The 16,292-nt window shown below is 51.7% G+C and overlaps 1 protein-coding gene across 6 annotated transcripts in view; it reads right to left on the reverse strand.

Annotated features, from left to right (window-relative positions):
* AKNA (AT-hook transcription factor) overlaps positions 1-13,302 on the reverse strand; it is a 63,589-nt gene extending 50,287 nt beyond the window's left edge. For 2 of the 6 annotated variants that reach the window (XM_058445182.1, XM_032164955.2), the window contains exons 1-2: positions 2,091-2,221; positions 109-225 (exon numbers count right to left, since the gene is read on the reverse strand). The gene's annotated coding sequence lies outside the window, so the exon portion shown is untranslated. Of the gene's footprint in view, positions 1-108; positions 226-2,090; positions 2,222-10,965; positions 11,074-12,669 lie in introns of those variants that run through there. The other 4 variants (XM_058445184.1, XM_032164951.2, XM_032164954.2 and 1 more) reach the window with 3 other exon arrangements.
* Between the last annotated feature and the right edge of the window lie 2,990 nt (positions 13,303-16,292).

Below are 16,292 nucleotides of genomic sequence, written 5' to 3' on the forward strand. Positions count from 1 at the left end.
CTGAGCCAGTCCTCTGTCTTCCACGCGAGCCATGGCCCTCCTCACCACAAAGCCCCAGAACTGGCCAGTCAACTAGTCAGTCAACAAACACACATTAGTGCCAACTACCTGCCAACTTCAGGCTGGGACGATGCTGTGATAGAGAAGCAGGCTGGGCATCAGGAGACAGGTGCTAGTCCTGGCTGCTGTTACTCACTGTGTACAGCTGGGCTTGCATTTTCCTCACTGTAAAACAAAGAAAGTACCACCTGCTCTTGATATCACAAGGCGATATCACCCTGCTAGGGTGGGTTGGGAGGCAGGGGATGGGACTCATAGAGCTTTGAAGTCCCTGATTGACTCAGCTTCTAAGGGCAACAGCCTCAGAACCGTTAACCTCTCTCCTCCTCCCTGAGGTCACATTTCAAAGTACAAAGATACATACTGAGCACCCAGTGAGTGCAAATCAACTTTTTAAAAAAGCCCTATGACTTCCTACTATATACCAGGGGCCGCATAAGATGCAAAGAATATAGAAAAGAGTAAAAGTGTTCCAAGATTTTAAATGGTGAGGGGTAGTACAATACAGAAGTGTTACCAAAGCAAGCTTTAAGGTGGGCTTGAGACACAGTGAAGATTTAGGGGAGAAGATTAGGGAGGGCATTCCAGGCAGAGGGAACAGCATAGGCAAAGGCACGGAGGTCTAAAAGTATGGCCTGACCTTGAAGGAGAGCTATGGGCAGGGGTCCCTGAATGCCAGACAAAGGCAGAGTTGTTCCAGCCAGTCCTCGTTAGGGCAGCAGGGCTGCTCCTAAAAGGCAGTGAGTGGGGTTTGGTGAAGACTCCGGCTGTGTGAGCTGGGGAGGGCTGTGGAGTTCAGGGTCCCCGCCATCCCTGGAGAAACTGGCCCCACAAGGAAGTAGCAGCCACTGCACCCTCCTTCTGTACATCTCCTTCTTACCCCCAAGCCGCCACTGCCCCTGCTCTCTCAAGGGTCTAACAGACCCCCAAGGTGTCTATCTTCAGTTTCTGGGTGGGATGGACTCCTCTTCCCCGCCACCCACACAGGGCTTCTCCACCCGCTCAGTCATTCCACAGCCAGGGAGGGACCCTCCCCTTTATGGCTCAATCCCTCAGAACTGTCCAGACTCCCAGGTTCTCCTTTGCCAGCACAGCTACTCAGCCCACACAGCCTCCCCGTGCCCTCTGCAGCCCCTTCCCATCCAGCCAGAGCTGTCCAGGGTGCCCCCCTGCTTCTACTCCCACCCACACCCTGACACCTCCCAGATGAGGAAACTGAGGCACAGAGACATGGAAGGCTCTCACAAGACCTCACAGCCAGGAAGCGCAGACAGAGGATTCAAAGCTAGGGTGCTGCAACTCTGAAACCAGGCTGTCAGATGTGTCAGGGAGATGGGGAAGGAAGACCACCCCCCAAATCAGTAACCAGACCTTCCAAAAAGGCTCAACCATCCCCCCACCCACCAGCTGGCAGGGCACAGACTTGCTGTTCTCAGGAGGTTCCCACCAGCTGTGTGGACACTAGTCCCACAGGGAAGCACCAGCCACACCCCCTCTGTGTCCTCCCTGCCCCCAGCCCACTCCAGCAGCAGAGGCCGAGTAGAAAGAGAAACGGTGCCCTGGCTGTTGCCAGCTCTGGTCTTGCCATCCTCAAGAGCTGAGCTGGGTCTGCTGGCATAAGGGGCCATTCCTTCGATGGGGACCACCCCCCCGCGCCGTCACTGCTTCCTGTCCTGCTCCCCATCCCTGCATCGTCTCTGAGACCCCTTTGCAACCAAGGACACTAACTCTCCAGGTGCAGACGACGACACCCCAGGCACAGAGATGGACTCGCCTATCCAAGTTCACAAGAGATCAGAATCAGAGCTGGGACTGGAATCTAGCATCCTGAGGCTTGATGAAATCCTCCTTAAATCCACCCTTGCCCGGAGGCCGGGCTCCCCTGAGCCAAGAGAAAAGCGATGCAGCTCCAGCAGCTGCAACTTCCTGGCTGGGCTGGTCCGGCTGCCTGGACTGTCCCGGAGAGTCTGTGACTGGCCCGTCCAGAAGGAAGGCGGCCTCCCAGGCCCTCCTCTGTTCCGATCCCTTACCTCTCTCGGGCTCCACCACCGTCCTGCCGACCCAGTTTCAGGGGACCTGCCTGTGAAGTCTTTGTTCCAAATCCAGTGAGCCCCCTGTCTCCATTGCGCCCTGGCCCGCCTCCAGGCCGTTCTGCCAGCCCAAGCTGCTGCTCACAGACCAGCATCGCTCCCCACCTCTCCCCGCCCCTGCCGCGGCTGAGGCCGCCTCGCCTCGGCAGGAAGCGCCCAGCCTGATTTCCTACAAGTGTTTGTCAGAAGGAGGGGGTTTGTCTGCGTGCAGAGCAAGAGCTGGAGGAGCTTAACCCCTTGCAAGCCCTCCGCAGTCTGCGCTGCCCAGGAAAGGACTCAGGGAAAAAACTCCTAACGTCCTGGGCTTGGGATCATCTCAGCCCAGGCCCTGCAGGTACAGATGGGGAGACTGAAGCACAGAGAAGGCCAGAGGCTTGGCCAAGGTCACACAGCATGCTGTAGCTCCTACCCTCTAGGCCCTCTTCAACCATGGCCTGACCTTAGCCAAGGCTCCTTCCCTCACTAGGCCTCAGGGCCCATCTGCACGGTGAGAGCTCAGACTCAACACCACTCCTGCCCTTCCAGCTCTGACTCTGCCAATGTGCAACCTGAATCTCAGGGAGACCGTGGTGATTCCTGCCATCTCAACCCCCTGTCCTCACCCCGAGGTGGTCCTGCAGCCAGAGTGGGTTGTTCGGGGCAGCATGGAGGTGTGAAACTGGCAGATCAGGTAAACTTTCCCTGTTGTAAGAACCCTCCAAGGGTTCACCAGATGTTGGGAACAGATCGATCCTGATGATCAGTCAAGCTGTCTTTTCTCAAGCCCCACTATCCCATTCCTTCATTCATAGGTACTCACTGAGCTCCTACTGTGTGGCGGGTGCTTTTAAAGGTGTGTGGCAGGTGTTTGTAAAGGTGCTGGGAATATGGCAGGGCCCAAGACAGGCCAGTCCCCTGCTCTCCACTCTAGCAGAGACATGGACAATAAGCAAGCACATGTATAATTTCAAGGAGAGAGCTGTGAACAATGAGACTGAGTGATGATCCGTGTCCCAGGCCAGGTGGCACTGAAGCCTGGGGCTCACCCCAGGCCAACAGAGTCAGTCTCTGGGCATCAGAGATTTTAAGTGTCCCAGGTGACTGGCCCTGGTAGAGAACCCATGGGGCCAGGAGTAATGGGTTGGAGGAGAAGGGTTATAGGATGGTCAGGAAGGTCTCTATGAGGAGGTGACATTCAAACAAGGCACTGGAAGGAAGAGGGGGGCAAGAGCAAGCCACAAGAAGGGCTGGGGCAGAGTGTTCTGGGAGGGCAAGTGCAAAGGCCAAGGTCGGGGAGCCAGCGGGCTTTCCCTGAGAACAGCAAGGGTACCCAGGGCAGAGTGAGTCAAGCGGGAGAGGCAGGAGCTTCACAGAAGAGGGGGCACAGGAGCACAGGAGGCTCCCAACACTGGCCCCACCCAGGAACCAGAGACTCTGAGTCAGGAAAGAAAAAGAAAAAGGAAAAAAATCAGGCCTCTGTATTGTCCAAAAAGCCCTCCAGGTAGTTCTGATCAGCAGCCAGATTTGGGAACCACCCAAGTAGGAGAGAAAAAAAAATCTTAGAGTCACTGCGGACCTGGGTTCAAATCCCAGCCCCGGGTTCAAATCCCAGCCCCATCTCTTGCTGGCTCTGATCTTTGAAGCTTCACCTCTCTAAGCCTCAGTTTCTTCATCTGTAAAACAGGGATAAGAAGAGTAGCCACCCCACAGGGGCTGCTATAAAGATTCAATGAGGTGACGCCTATCAAGGGTACAGCAGGGGAGCCAGAACACAGTCATGTATTGAGCTATTTTATTATTGCTACTACAACTATTGCTGCTACTTAGGTATAAGTCTCTGGTCTCCTCTAAAGGCTAGATCTTAATACCTTTCCTGAAGCCTGGCACACTGTTTATGGCTGATGAATGCGTTCCATGAATGAATGAATTAATTAATGAGTGGACATTCCCAAGGTCAGCTTGTGAATATCTGGCGTAGCCAGGGCTAGAACCAGGAGCCCTCATCCTGGCAATCGCCCACCCCCTCTATCCCCTTCCCTGCCTTTTACCCACATCTGGGTGGCAGGGCTATCCTTGTAGCCCCCAAACCCACATGGAGCAGAGCCAAACCCTAATGAGGCCCCTCCCCACCAGCTCTGGCGGCCATGTGTGCCATTGTGTAAGGGGCGGGCTTCCCTGACACTCTGTCACTCACTCACCCTCCCTCCCTGGTCATTAACCCAGGCAGCACTGCTGTCAACGCCAGGTGGCTGCCATTGCTGGGCATAGCCTGTGGCCCCTGGATAACCCCAAACCCATCTTAGGGGCAGCCACCTAACACCAAGGAGAACCGCCTGCAGTGCAGTCTGTTCCATTTCCTTGCACCCCCAAGCACGACCAACCCTCCTCCCTGCCTTTGCTCACTCACTGCCCCCTCTTAGATCACTGTCCCCACCCACAGGCCAAATTCTACCAAACCGAAGCAGCATGTCTAAGACTGAGCTACTAGTATTGCCACCCTCCAAACCCACCCCTCCTTAGTTTGGCCCGTCTTTCACCCAGGTACATACTGAGAACCAACTGTGACCCTGGACACTTCCCTTTCCCTTACATCCCGTAACCAATCCATCATCAACTCCCCGTGACTTCATTTCCTAAATTTCACCAGAATCTGTCCCCGTTTCTGCATCCCCATGTGGGTCCCTGGATCGGCCTTGCCTGGAAAGCTCTAGGGTCCACTAATCTGTTCCCCACACTGCACCGATGCGATCTTCCAAGATAGAAGTTTCCAAACAAGACCCTTCCATGCTTCAGATGCACAGCTAGCTACCATGGCTCTGAGAAAGAAGATGAAACTCCATAGGCTGGCCGCTGCTGCAGCCTCTTCTCCCGCCACCCTCTCTGCCCTTGCTCAGCGTGCTCCTGCCACACAGGCCTCCTTGCTCTTCCTGGGACAGATGAGCCCTGCTCCTCCCCTCACCCAGTCCTACTTCTTTTTCCCTGTTAACTTCTAGGCAACCTCCAGATGTCAGCTCCAGCGTGCCCTCCTTGGGGACTCCCCATTTGGAACTATATTTCATATGTGATTATTTGATTAACATCTGTCTCTTGACTCACTTGGGAGCTCTGTGAGGCTCTCATCATCATATCCCCAGGACCCAGCACACAGGCCCTGATATACAATAGAAATACAATAAATATATCCTGGATGATCCACTCAACCTAGCTACTTGCCCAAGCCTGACTCATAGCCCTCATAACCACCCAATGAGGCTGATGTGACAAACCCATTTCACAGTTGGGTAAACAGAGGCCCCTAGAGCCCAAGCAGCTTGCCCAAGGTCACAAAGCTGATGAGCTGCAGTAGAGTTTCAAACACACAAAGACCTGGCTTCTAATAACCAAGCTTGGTGCTCACAGCATTGCAGCCCGCAGAGATAATTAATACCTGTGCACAATAAAATCGATAGTGGAGCTTATTACCAACTAATTGCAATTCACAAAGCCAATGTTCCAATTTTATAGTGAGGCCCTGGTTCCACGCAGAGCCTTTCGGTTTCCCAAAATGCTTTCTTCTCCTTTATAGCACTAGATGCTCAAGAACAGAACGTCAAAGTGGGGAGAACACGAGTATTATTCCATTGTATAGGTGAGGACACTGAGGCCCAGAGAAGAGATTCGTTCCTGGTCACCCAGAAAAGAAACAACAACAAAAACCTCTGACTCCTGGGCGCAGTGGCTCACACCTGTAATCCCAGCACTTTGGGAGGCTGAGGTGGGTGGATCACCTGAGGTCAGGAGTTCGAGACCAGCCTGGGCAACATGGTGAAACCCCATCTTTACTAAAAATACAAAAATCAGCTGGGCGTGGTGGCAGGTGCCTGTAATCCCAGCTACTTGGGAGGCTGAGGCAGGAGAATCACTTGAGCCTGGAAGGCGGAGGTTGCAGTGAGTCGAGATTGCACCACTGTACTCCAGCCTGGGCAAAAGAGCAAGACTCCGTCTCAAAAAAAAAAAAAAAGCAACGGCAACGAAAAAACCTCTTACTCCTACTGCCAGGGCTTGATGACTTTCACCCTTTTACCAGCAACAGGCGTGTGCATGGCTGTGTCTGCAGAACCCTGCCAGCCCTTCCCACGAGCCTGAGGCACAAGAATCACTTGAACCTGGGAGGTGGAGGTTGCAGTGAACCGAGATCATGTCACTGGCGCTCCAGCCTGGGCAACAGAGTAAGACGCTTGTCAAAAAAAAAAAAAAAATCCACAGGGAGTCTGAGGGAAAGAGGAGGCAGGTGAGGATTTCCAGAGTGAACCAAGAACAAATGATGAAGCCTGGCTAGGGAAGCAGAAACCCAAGTTCCAGCCTGAGTGACCAGGAACAAGCACCTTCCTTTCTCTGAGCTTTGGAACCTGGGGCTTAATGAGATTGTCTCTGAGGTTATCAGAGATTATCTTCTAACGCTAAACCTCCTGGATTCTTTATTCCATTTGCCCACCCAGGCAGAAATGCCATGCTGACAGGAAGCTGCAGGGCACAGGTGTTAAGGCACATGGGCTTCGTGGGCAAACAGAGAACTCCATGTTCTCTCTTGGAAGCTGTGTGGCCTTGGGCAAGCTGCTTAACCTCTCTGAATCCCAGATTCCACATCTGTAACATGGACCAATAATTATTTTACAGGGTTCTTGGGATGACTGATGAGACTATGTGCCTAAAGTTCTTGGCCCCAGTGCCCAGCTGGCACAGAGTGACTGTTCACAAATAAATGGCCTTGTCTTTTCCGTGAAACGCCCTACGACCTGCTCCCTGCAGGACTGAGTTTAATTTTCCTCATCCACAGCTTCCACAATATGAACCCCAGGTCTAGCGATGAGTCCTGGACACAAAAAGGGAGAGGCAGTTTTCCCAAGTGGAGGGAGGTGCTGACATTTCCCTGTAACCCTCTTCCCTGCGACCCTTAAACCAGTTCCAGGGCTCACTGACCCAGCTACAAACTCTGTCCCCAGTCTGAGTAGTTAAGGAGCAGAGCAAACAGGCCCTTCTCAGCCAACTGAGATATGGGTTATGAGGAGGGTGTGGCCATATTGAGGAAAACACGTACATAAATTCAAATTCATGCTCTTTTCAAAGAGTCAAACAAAAAACCCGTGCATGTGCCAGGAAGGGACTGCTGACAGCAAAACTATACTGAACACCTATTATGTGTCAAATATCTTATAAAAGCCTTTCCATGGATCCAGATCTCATTATTTAATCCTCATACTAATCCAAGGAGGGAAAAATTATGATGCCCATTTTATTTTATAGGTGAGGAAGCTGGTTTGAACCAAGCTGTTTAAATCTGGACAGTATAATCTTTCTTTTTTTGAGTTGGAGTCTCTTTCTGTTGCCCAGGCTAGAGTGCAGTGGCGTGATTTCGGCTCACTGCAAGCTCCGCCTCCCAGGTTCACGCCATTCCCCTGCCTCAGCCTCCCAAGTAGCTACGATTACAGGTGCCCACCACCACGCCCAGCTATTTTTTTTTTTTTTTTTTGTATTTTTAGTAGAGACGGGGTTTCACTGTGTTAGCCAGGACGTCTCAATCTCCTGACCTCGTGATCCGCCTGCCTCGGCCTCCCAAAGTGCTGGGATTACAGGCGTGAGCCACCGCACCCAGCCCCGGACAGTGTAATCTTAATCACTTTGCAACTGAAACTTGCAATAGGTAAAATGGTTGGAAACAATCGCAGTGTCCAGTAACAGGTGATCATAGAAAGAAATTGTGATAGTTCCACTCAAACGAATAATATTAGCAGCCACTAACGGTCATGCTATTGAAGAATACCAAATAATGTAAAAATTTTGTTAAGTGGACAAGCCAATTATAAAATAATATATATCTAGTTTGAGTCCATTAAAAAAAAAACAGTAAAATATGGAGGAAGAGGAGGAGGAGGAAAGGAAGGAGACAGGATAGGAAAAAAGAAAGGGAGAGAAAGCAAAGGAAAGAGAAGGACATGCTTTAAAATGTTTACAACAGGCCATGCGCCGTGGCTCACACCTGTAATCCCGGCACTTTGGGAGGCTGAGGCAGGAGGATCACCTGAGGTCAGGAGTTCAAGACCAGCCTGGCCAACATGGCAAAAAATACAAAAATTTTTGTATACTAAAAATACAAAAATTAGCTGGGTGTGATGATATGCACCTGTAATCCCAGCTACTCAGGAGACTGAGGCAGAAGAATCACCTGAACCTGGGAGGCAGAGGTTGCAGTGAGCCAAGATCATGCCACCGCACTCCAGCCTGGGTGATGAGAGTGAAACTGTGTCTCAATTAAAAAAAAAAAAGTTTATAATAATTATCACTAGGTAGTAGAATTATAGGCAAGTTTTTTTGATAGGCAAGTTTACCACGTTTCCTTTTGGTTATTTTTCAAAAATAACAGTTGCTTTAAAAATAAGAATGAAATGAACATGTACTATTCTTAAAAACAGAACAAACGAATACCACCTCACATCTGTGTGGTGCTGCTTCTTTCTGACCTTGGGTACCTCCGTCCTCAGTTTCCCCTCCTGTGAAAGGTGAAATATATCATTGGGCTCTATGAGGCCCTTTACAGCTCTGACATCCTGTAACATTCTGTAACCCCCACACCTTCTCCTCCTCTGTTTAAACTCTAATACAGTATGTTGTTTTCTGCAATACAGCCATTATGCAACATGTGGGAACACATGAAAATCACTAAAAGGAAAGGATGCAATCAGCGCCCAGCCTCAACTACTTTTTTGCATTTGGAGGCATGGCATGTGTTGCTGGATTGGATCCTCATAAATAATTAGGCATTTAACAGATGAAGAAAGGCTCAGAGAGGTTACACAACTTGCCCAAAGTCACACAGCACGTTAAGGCACAGTTGGGTCTGTACCCACTAATAAAGCATTATCCTCCAGATGAATCCTTAGTTGGGGACTGAGTGTGTCTCTTAGACCCTGAGACCTCCCCTCCTCAGTCCTGGTCCCTGGCTGTGGTCCCAAGACCCCGAGGAAACTGACAGCTGGACATCCCACTCTGGCCCTGATCCCAGGCTCCTTCTCCAGAAAAAGCTGAGCTGGCGGTGGGGGGGCTGGGGGGAGAATGCTGGCAAGGACCTAGGGGCTGGTGTGGGAGCGGCACTGGGCGCAGAAGGTCTCACTTGGCAATGGAGCTGGAGTTCGCCTGACATTTGGCAAGGAAGCCCAGAGCCAAGATGGAACAGCAAGCTGGGGTGCAGGAGGGAGGGAGGAGTGAGAATGTGAGACTTTGGGGGCAGGAAGCCTGGGTCAACTCTGGTAGATCAGCCCTTTGCTGTTTTGGTTCAGAACTTCTCTGATACCCTCATCTACAGACAGAGACTTCTTCCCTCAGGCATGCATGTGTAAAGTAACAAGATAATGTGTTTGTACGCAGGACACACTCAGAAAATGAGAAGCTTCTGTTAGCCTCCTCCTGGCTCCCCTGGCCAACTGCAGCGCCTCTTCCCTATCACCCACCCTGACTTACCCCCCAGTCCCTTGGCACAATGACAAATCTTCTTAGGGCACCATCCTGTCAGGTTTTTCCCCTGCTTAACGACCATCCGTGGCTCCTGTCACTTTCAGGTTAAAGGCCAGACATTTTGGCCTGGAATTCAGGCTCATACCAACCTGTTCCCAAGTCAGGGGCTGCTGCACTGCATAACTCACACTGTACGCTACAAAAGCCATCTCATAAAGGTTTTCTTCCCAAATCCCATACTTTAGGGGAGCTGCAGTGGGGGGCAGGCCTTCTGGCCTGGTTCCACTGGGCTCTGCCAAAAAGCCCCCAACTCCAGGCTGCCAAGCAGAAGCAAGGCTAGCCTTCCATCCCCCAATACCCTTCACCTGCAGCTCTCTTAAAAAAAAAAAAAAAAGGTAAGAAAAAGCCCTGATTTGTGGTGGTTACTAATTTTGATGGTGTTAAATACCCTTACTGAAATTGGCCATGCCATTTTCAAGCTATTGATATCACTGAATGCAGCACTGGGAAGAGATGGGCACAATCCGCTCTCCCGAGCTGACACCAGCACACCCCGCACACCCCAAAGTAAGGATGCGCTAACACTAGTGAGAAGCTGTGTGACTCTCCTCAAGTGGCTTAACCTCTCTGAACCTCAGGCTTTCTATCTGTACAAGAGGGACAACAATAACACCCACTTCAACAACATCATGTAACTGATATAATCTAGATGATCAACAACAATGTTTTGAGCACCTACTCTATGTAGGGCTCTGTACTAGGTAGGCACTAGGGAATAACAATGATGACAAAACAGATAAGAGCTCCTGCCCTCCCAAACCTCACTTCTTGCAGTAAAACCCCTGGCACAGTGGCTAGAATGTAGCACTTAATAAACATTAGCTATAATATTAGCTAATAATACCAATGGTATTATTGTTGTCATTATTCCTTCCTTTCTTTGAGCTTCAGTTTCCTCATTTATTTAGAATGTGGACTGAGCAAAAGTTTTTTATGATGCCACCTCACTCGAGCCTTAAAATGGTGGTAAAGTAGATGGGCGCAGTGGCTCACACCTGTAATCCCAGCACTTCGGGAGGCTGAGGCGGGCGGATCTCGAGGTCAGGAAATCGAGACCATCCTGGCCAACATGGTGAAACCTCGTCTCTACTAAAGATACAAAAATTAGCCAGGTGTAGTGGCACATGCCTGTAATCCCAGCTACTCAGGAGGCTGAGGCAGAAGAATCGCTTGAACCCGGGCGGCAGATGTTCCCCTGAGCCGAGATGGCTCCACTGCACTCCAGTTTGGAGACAGAGCTAGACTCCGTCTCAAAAAAAAAAATGGTGGTAAAGGGGGCATTACCAACCTCATTTTGTGGAAGGGAAAACTGAGGCACTCAGAACTGAATCCAGGCTGGGGATCTAAACCCAGGTCTTCTTACTCCTGGTCTCCAGATCACTCCCACCTTCCAGGACTGAGGAAACATAAAAAGGACCAGGAATTCGACTGGGGATGTGAATGCTTTAAAAATACTCTTTCTTCTCCACGCCCCCACGGGGGGAAACTGAAGTGTCCATGTTGTGCACCAATTTCCAAAACACCCTCTCAGAGCATGACGGCCCTGTAGCTGGGACCATTCCCGGTCTCTCTGGAAACCCCTATCCTAGCGCCTCTGGCAGAGTCTGCAGGACGGTGGGAGCTGATGAAATCCCCTTGCAAGAAAAAGCCCCAATCACATGTTTTAAATGCAAACCGGCTGGACTTTGGGAGGCAAAGGCCCCACGTGGGCATCGTCTTCCTCCTGCAGAAGAACTGTGAGACGACTGCCCTTAGGAATAAACCCAGAGTCCCAAAACACCATAGGTTCCACTCCCCTGTTAGTAAGTAAACCAGACTTAGGCCTCCTCTAACAGATGGGCAGCCATTGTTTTATTAACAAACCAGCCCCCAAATAAAACCCACCAATTCCAGGGGAGGCGCCTGGAAAAGTCTTTTGGGAAGTCCCTGTATGTATCTAACTTTAGTCTTTCATGCTTCAGTTCCAGCCCATTTTCTCCTTCTGTTCTAGAGGACAGGAACGATGTCTCTTTTCACTGCAGCCTGTCTCAGCTTCTCTCTGCTCCAACATAGCCCAGGTTTGTTATCAGCAATTTTACCTTCCGACTATCTCAGAAGCAGGTTTTTAAACATAGGTAATGATGGACTCCAATCCGTCATTTCTTTCAACAAAAGCCCGGGAAAGGAGCTTTGGAAGTGTCGTCTAAGGTCACGCAGCAAGCAGACTCTGGTTCTGCCTGTGCCAGCCCCATCACGCTGGGAAGAGCCCAGCTCTGCGCCTCCCTGCTGTGCACCCTTGGGCCAGTCGCGCCCCCTCTCTGGACCTCATTCTCCTCCGCAGGTGTACCAAGAGGGAACTGGACTTATTTTTGCAGCCCGTTCAGTTTCTACCATTGTCAGGGCTGCCTACCCGACACTGGTCCTTGCCCTACCTTCCCCCCTGACAAAAAGAGGAAAAGAAACTTGCGGTAGGCGTCCGGGAAGGGCGCGCGACTCCGAGGGCCGCCAGGCTGCGCGGATTGTTGCTGGGTGAACGAATCTCACACAAATCCCAGACAGAAAAGCCTCACCTCCCCAGTAACCACAGCAACCCGGGCCACGCCTCCAGCCCAAACACAGCCCCGCCAAGGCCCACCCCCGAGCTCCCCCGGGACCCCTTCCCTCCCTGCCACCAGCCCCAGCTGGAAAGAGAAAAAGCCAACTCCCCCATTGTGCAGAGGTGGAGACTGAGGCCGGAGGGTGGAGACTGTGGAACCCCGCGGCCGGCAGGGTTTGGACTGAGGCCCATATCACCCGTCCAGGGCTCCCTCCCATTCCCCGAGCGGTGATGCGTCTCCTTCCCCGTGCGTGTGGGGTTTCCACGTGGAAAAGACCGAAAGCAGCGCCGTCCCAGTGGAACAGAGCCCACCGGCGCTGTCCACTCTCCCTCCCCATTCTCCCGACGGAGAAACTGAGTCCCAGCGAGGGGCAGGGACCACCCCAGACGTCCAGCGAGCCCCTCCCCGCGTCTCACCTGCTGGCGGCCGCCGAGCGCGGGTGGTTTCCTGGAGTTGAGCGGCAAACAAAGGCCTCCAATCCGGGCGCGGGGCGGGGCGGTGGCTCCTTTGCATAATCCCCGAGGCCCGCCTGCGACGGCGGGGGGCGGCCCGGGGGGGCGGGGCCTCGGGGAGCGCACCAATCACCGAAAGGCCGCCGCCGCAGCCCGCCCCCAGGGACTCGGACGTGGAGAGTGCAAACCCTGCTGCAGGATGAAAATCTCAGACCTGGGAGGCTGCGTGGCCCTACTGCAGTCAGCCCCACCGCAGACCCGGAGATCGAGGCCCGGTCTGCGGAGGGTAAGGCATTTATGCAAGATCGCACAGAGTGGCTCACGCCTGTAATCCCAGCACTTTGGGAGGCCGGGCAGATCACCTGAAGTCAGGAGTTGGAGACTAGCCTGGCCAACATGGTGACCGCCCCCCACCCCCACCAGTCTCTACTAAAAATACAAAAATTAGCTGGGCGTGGTAGCGCATATCTGTAATCCCAGCTACTTGGGACGCTGAGGCATGAGAATCGCTTGAACTTGGGAGGTGGAGGTTGCAGTGAGCCGAGACTGCGTCACTGCACTCCAGCCTGGGCGACAGAGCGAGACTCCATCTAAAAAAAAAAAAGAGAGAGAAAAAAGATCGCACAGAGCCACAGTGAGGAGGAAATCACAAACTTCCACGGCTGAAACGGACTGCTTAGTAACAGTAATAATAAACTTTTCTTGATCACTAATTATGGGTCAGACCTGTTGGAAGCTCTTCTGCTGTTCAGTCTTCTCCTATGAAGTAGGTAGGTATTATCACCCCCCTAAGTATATTCTCGTCCAACCCCCCATCAGGCAAGCATGGAAACCCAGCCCGAAGACGGACAAGAACTCTTCCAAGGTCCCGCTGTGAGTGCCGCACAGACATCATACCTTGTCCACCACACACACACCATGAAGGATGCACGGTGTCCAACTCACCTGGTCTCTTTGCCCCACCTCTGCCACCTGCTGCCAGTGAGCCTCAGGCAAATGGGATTCATACCCACATCTTATGCAGTTGTTGAGAGTGAATAAACAAACACAATGGCAGGCCCGTAAGAAATAAATCAGTGGTACTAATTTAAAGAGCGCATTGACCGACCCTATTAACACAAGAGGGTTAATAAGTCCTGATAAAAGAAGAGACTTGCCCAAGGTCCCTCATCCAGCTGCATCCAAAGTTGAATGCTTTGGAGTTTTTCCTCCTGGTAGAAAGCAGTTGCCAGTTCCCCAGGTTGCCTGCTACTCCCTAGACACATATTTAGTAGTAAGTTTAGCAGCAGCTTCTACTCACTAAGGGCCTGCTCTGTGCCAGGGGCAAACATTTTAGCTAAGCTTTCTGGGCTCTGGCCCTGGAATGTCAGTGTAGGAAGGGCCCAAGGTGTTTTTCCACACAGGTCATGGAATTGAAGTGTTTTCCTGGGTTTGAGCAGCATGGCGGTCCTGACTCTTGAACAGAATGGGGAAACTGAGGCTTGGTGCATTATGTAACCTGCCCAGCATTCTCCAGCAAGGGAGAAGCAGACCCTGAGACTCCAGTCGTTCCCCCCACCCCCACTTTGGCATCATGAGTAAAGATGTCAGGGTCACAGGTACATGTGGCCAGAGTGGACCTCTGACAACCCTCCCCCCACTCTCCCAGTTCTTGAAGCTGCCTTAGCCCACCACACTGGGCCCTTCAAAAGACACCAGGATAGGTGCAGGAAAGAGCAGACTCAGGGTTCAGGCAGCTGTGGGTCCAAACTTGTCCTCCTTAGCTGTGTGACTTCGGACAACTAACTGGACCTTTCTAAGATCACTTGCAAAGGAATGTTTTTAGGTTAAAAGTTCTACTGGGAGGGGAACCCACACACTCAATGGGCTGCAGCCTCAGAGTCAGGCCCAGGAATTCCAGAAGCAACAAGTCTAGAAACTCATTCTTGTCCTACTCCTTCCAAGTATAGACATGGGGCTGTGACTAGCAGCTGCTGGGGGGTGGCAGCCCCATTGTGTTAGTTTCCTATGGCTACTGTAACAAATTAAAACGGCACAAATACCTTCTCTTACAGAGGGCAGATGTCTGCAATGAGTCTCTCTGGGCTCAGCTCCAGGTGACAGTAGAGCAGCTTTCTTCTGGAGGGTCTTGAGGGGAGAACCCACTGCCTTGCCTTTCTCTGCTTCTAGTGGCTGTCTACATTCCTCAGCTCGTGGTCCCTTCCTTCATCGTCAAAGCACATCACTGCAGCAACCTATTTCCATCATCACACCTTGTCCTCTTGTGTTACATCTTTATCTGCTTCCCATTTATAAGAGCCCGGTGATTATACTGGGCCCACCCCATGTCAAGACTTTAACTTAATCATGTCTGCAAAGTCCCATTTGCCATATAAAGTAACATTCCAAAGTTCCAGGGATTTGAATCTGGGTATCTTTGGGGGCCATTATTTAGCCTACCAAACCCATTTTACAGATGGGGAACTTGAGGCTCAGAGAGGTAAAATCACTTGCCCATGACCACACAAGCTTTGGAGTTGAATGCCAGGAGATCTGAGGCCTAACAAAGCCCTCCTGCCGCTAGGTGGGGGATCATTCCCTGCAGAGGGTCCACAGCACCCTGTGGGGGGATGGCAGGGATGCCTTCTGAAACACCAACTGCCTCAGGGGAATCCATGGCTCAGGTCTCAGGTGGTCTGCCCAGGCTGGAAAGAGAACAAGGACAGCCAAGAACAGGATCTGGGACAAGAGCACGGAACCAATTGTCCCTAACCCACCTCTAGCAGAACTCTGGACATAGGACTGGACAAAGCAGGATTTCTCAAACTCTTCCATCTTCCAGACAAATATTGAGGATAGAAAGAATGAGCATCGGGGCCGGGACTGAGGCCATACAGTAGACCATGTTTGCAACCTTCTCCTCCGAGCCCATCCCATATGGTTTCCTCTGACACCCGCTGCCCTAGGCTACTGGAACAGCTTGACCCACATAGGTAGAGAGCAGGAAGTGATTGGGAATTTATGGCCTCACCCTGTAGGCTTTGTCTAAAGACTGACAGGCATGAAAGTCCGGCCCTCTGGCCTTGAGTGGAGACAACTCTAGGCAGTGTACCCCCTGGGATCCTCCTGGGATCAGGCTGAAGCTGCCCTCTGCAGACTTTGCCTGAAATCTCACCCTCGCTTGGCTTCCTCCCCTTTGCTGTCCTGCTTCCCCACTTCCTTACTGGTCTCCCCTGAGGGCACTTCTTGATGTTTGCTTGCGTACAAATCCTTATCTCTGAGGCAGCTTCTGGAAAGGAATGGGCGCATCTGAGATTTAAAACATTCATGCACATTGTACATTCTGCCTCATAATATACTTGTGGGTTTTAATCTAAAAATATTATCTGTAAATACTCAAGTTTTGCCCTCAAGCCTTCAATTAAGAGGCTCCAAGATGTGAGTGTGGCTCAAGCACCCCTGCACGCCCCACCGTGTATCCCAAATGGAGCTATGGGGGCAGGCAGGGTGGTGGTCTGTGGTGCTCTGACTGCCCCCACCTGTCCTGTCCACCCCTCCCTACATGGAAACCCCAGCCATACAGGTAGACCACACAGCACACTGGCCTC

Source organism: Hylobates moloch, unplaced genomic scaffold (genome assembly GCF_009828535.3).
Source record: "Hylobates moloch isolate HMO894 unplaced genomic scaffold, HMol_V3 SCAFFOLD_10, whole genome shotgun sequence".
NCBI classification, from domain to species: Eukaryota; Metazoa; Chordata; class Mammalia; order Primates; family Hylobatidae; genus Hylobates; species Hylobates moloch.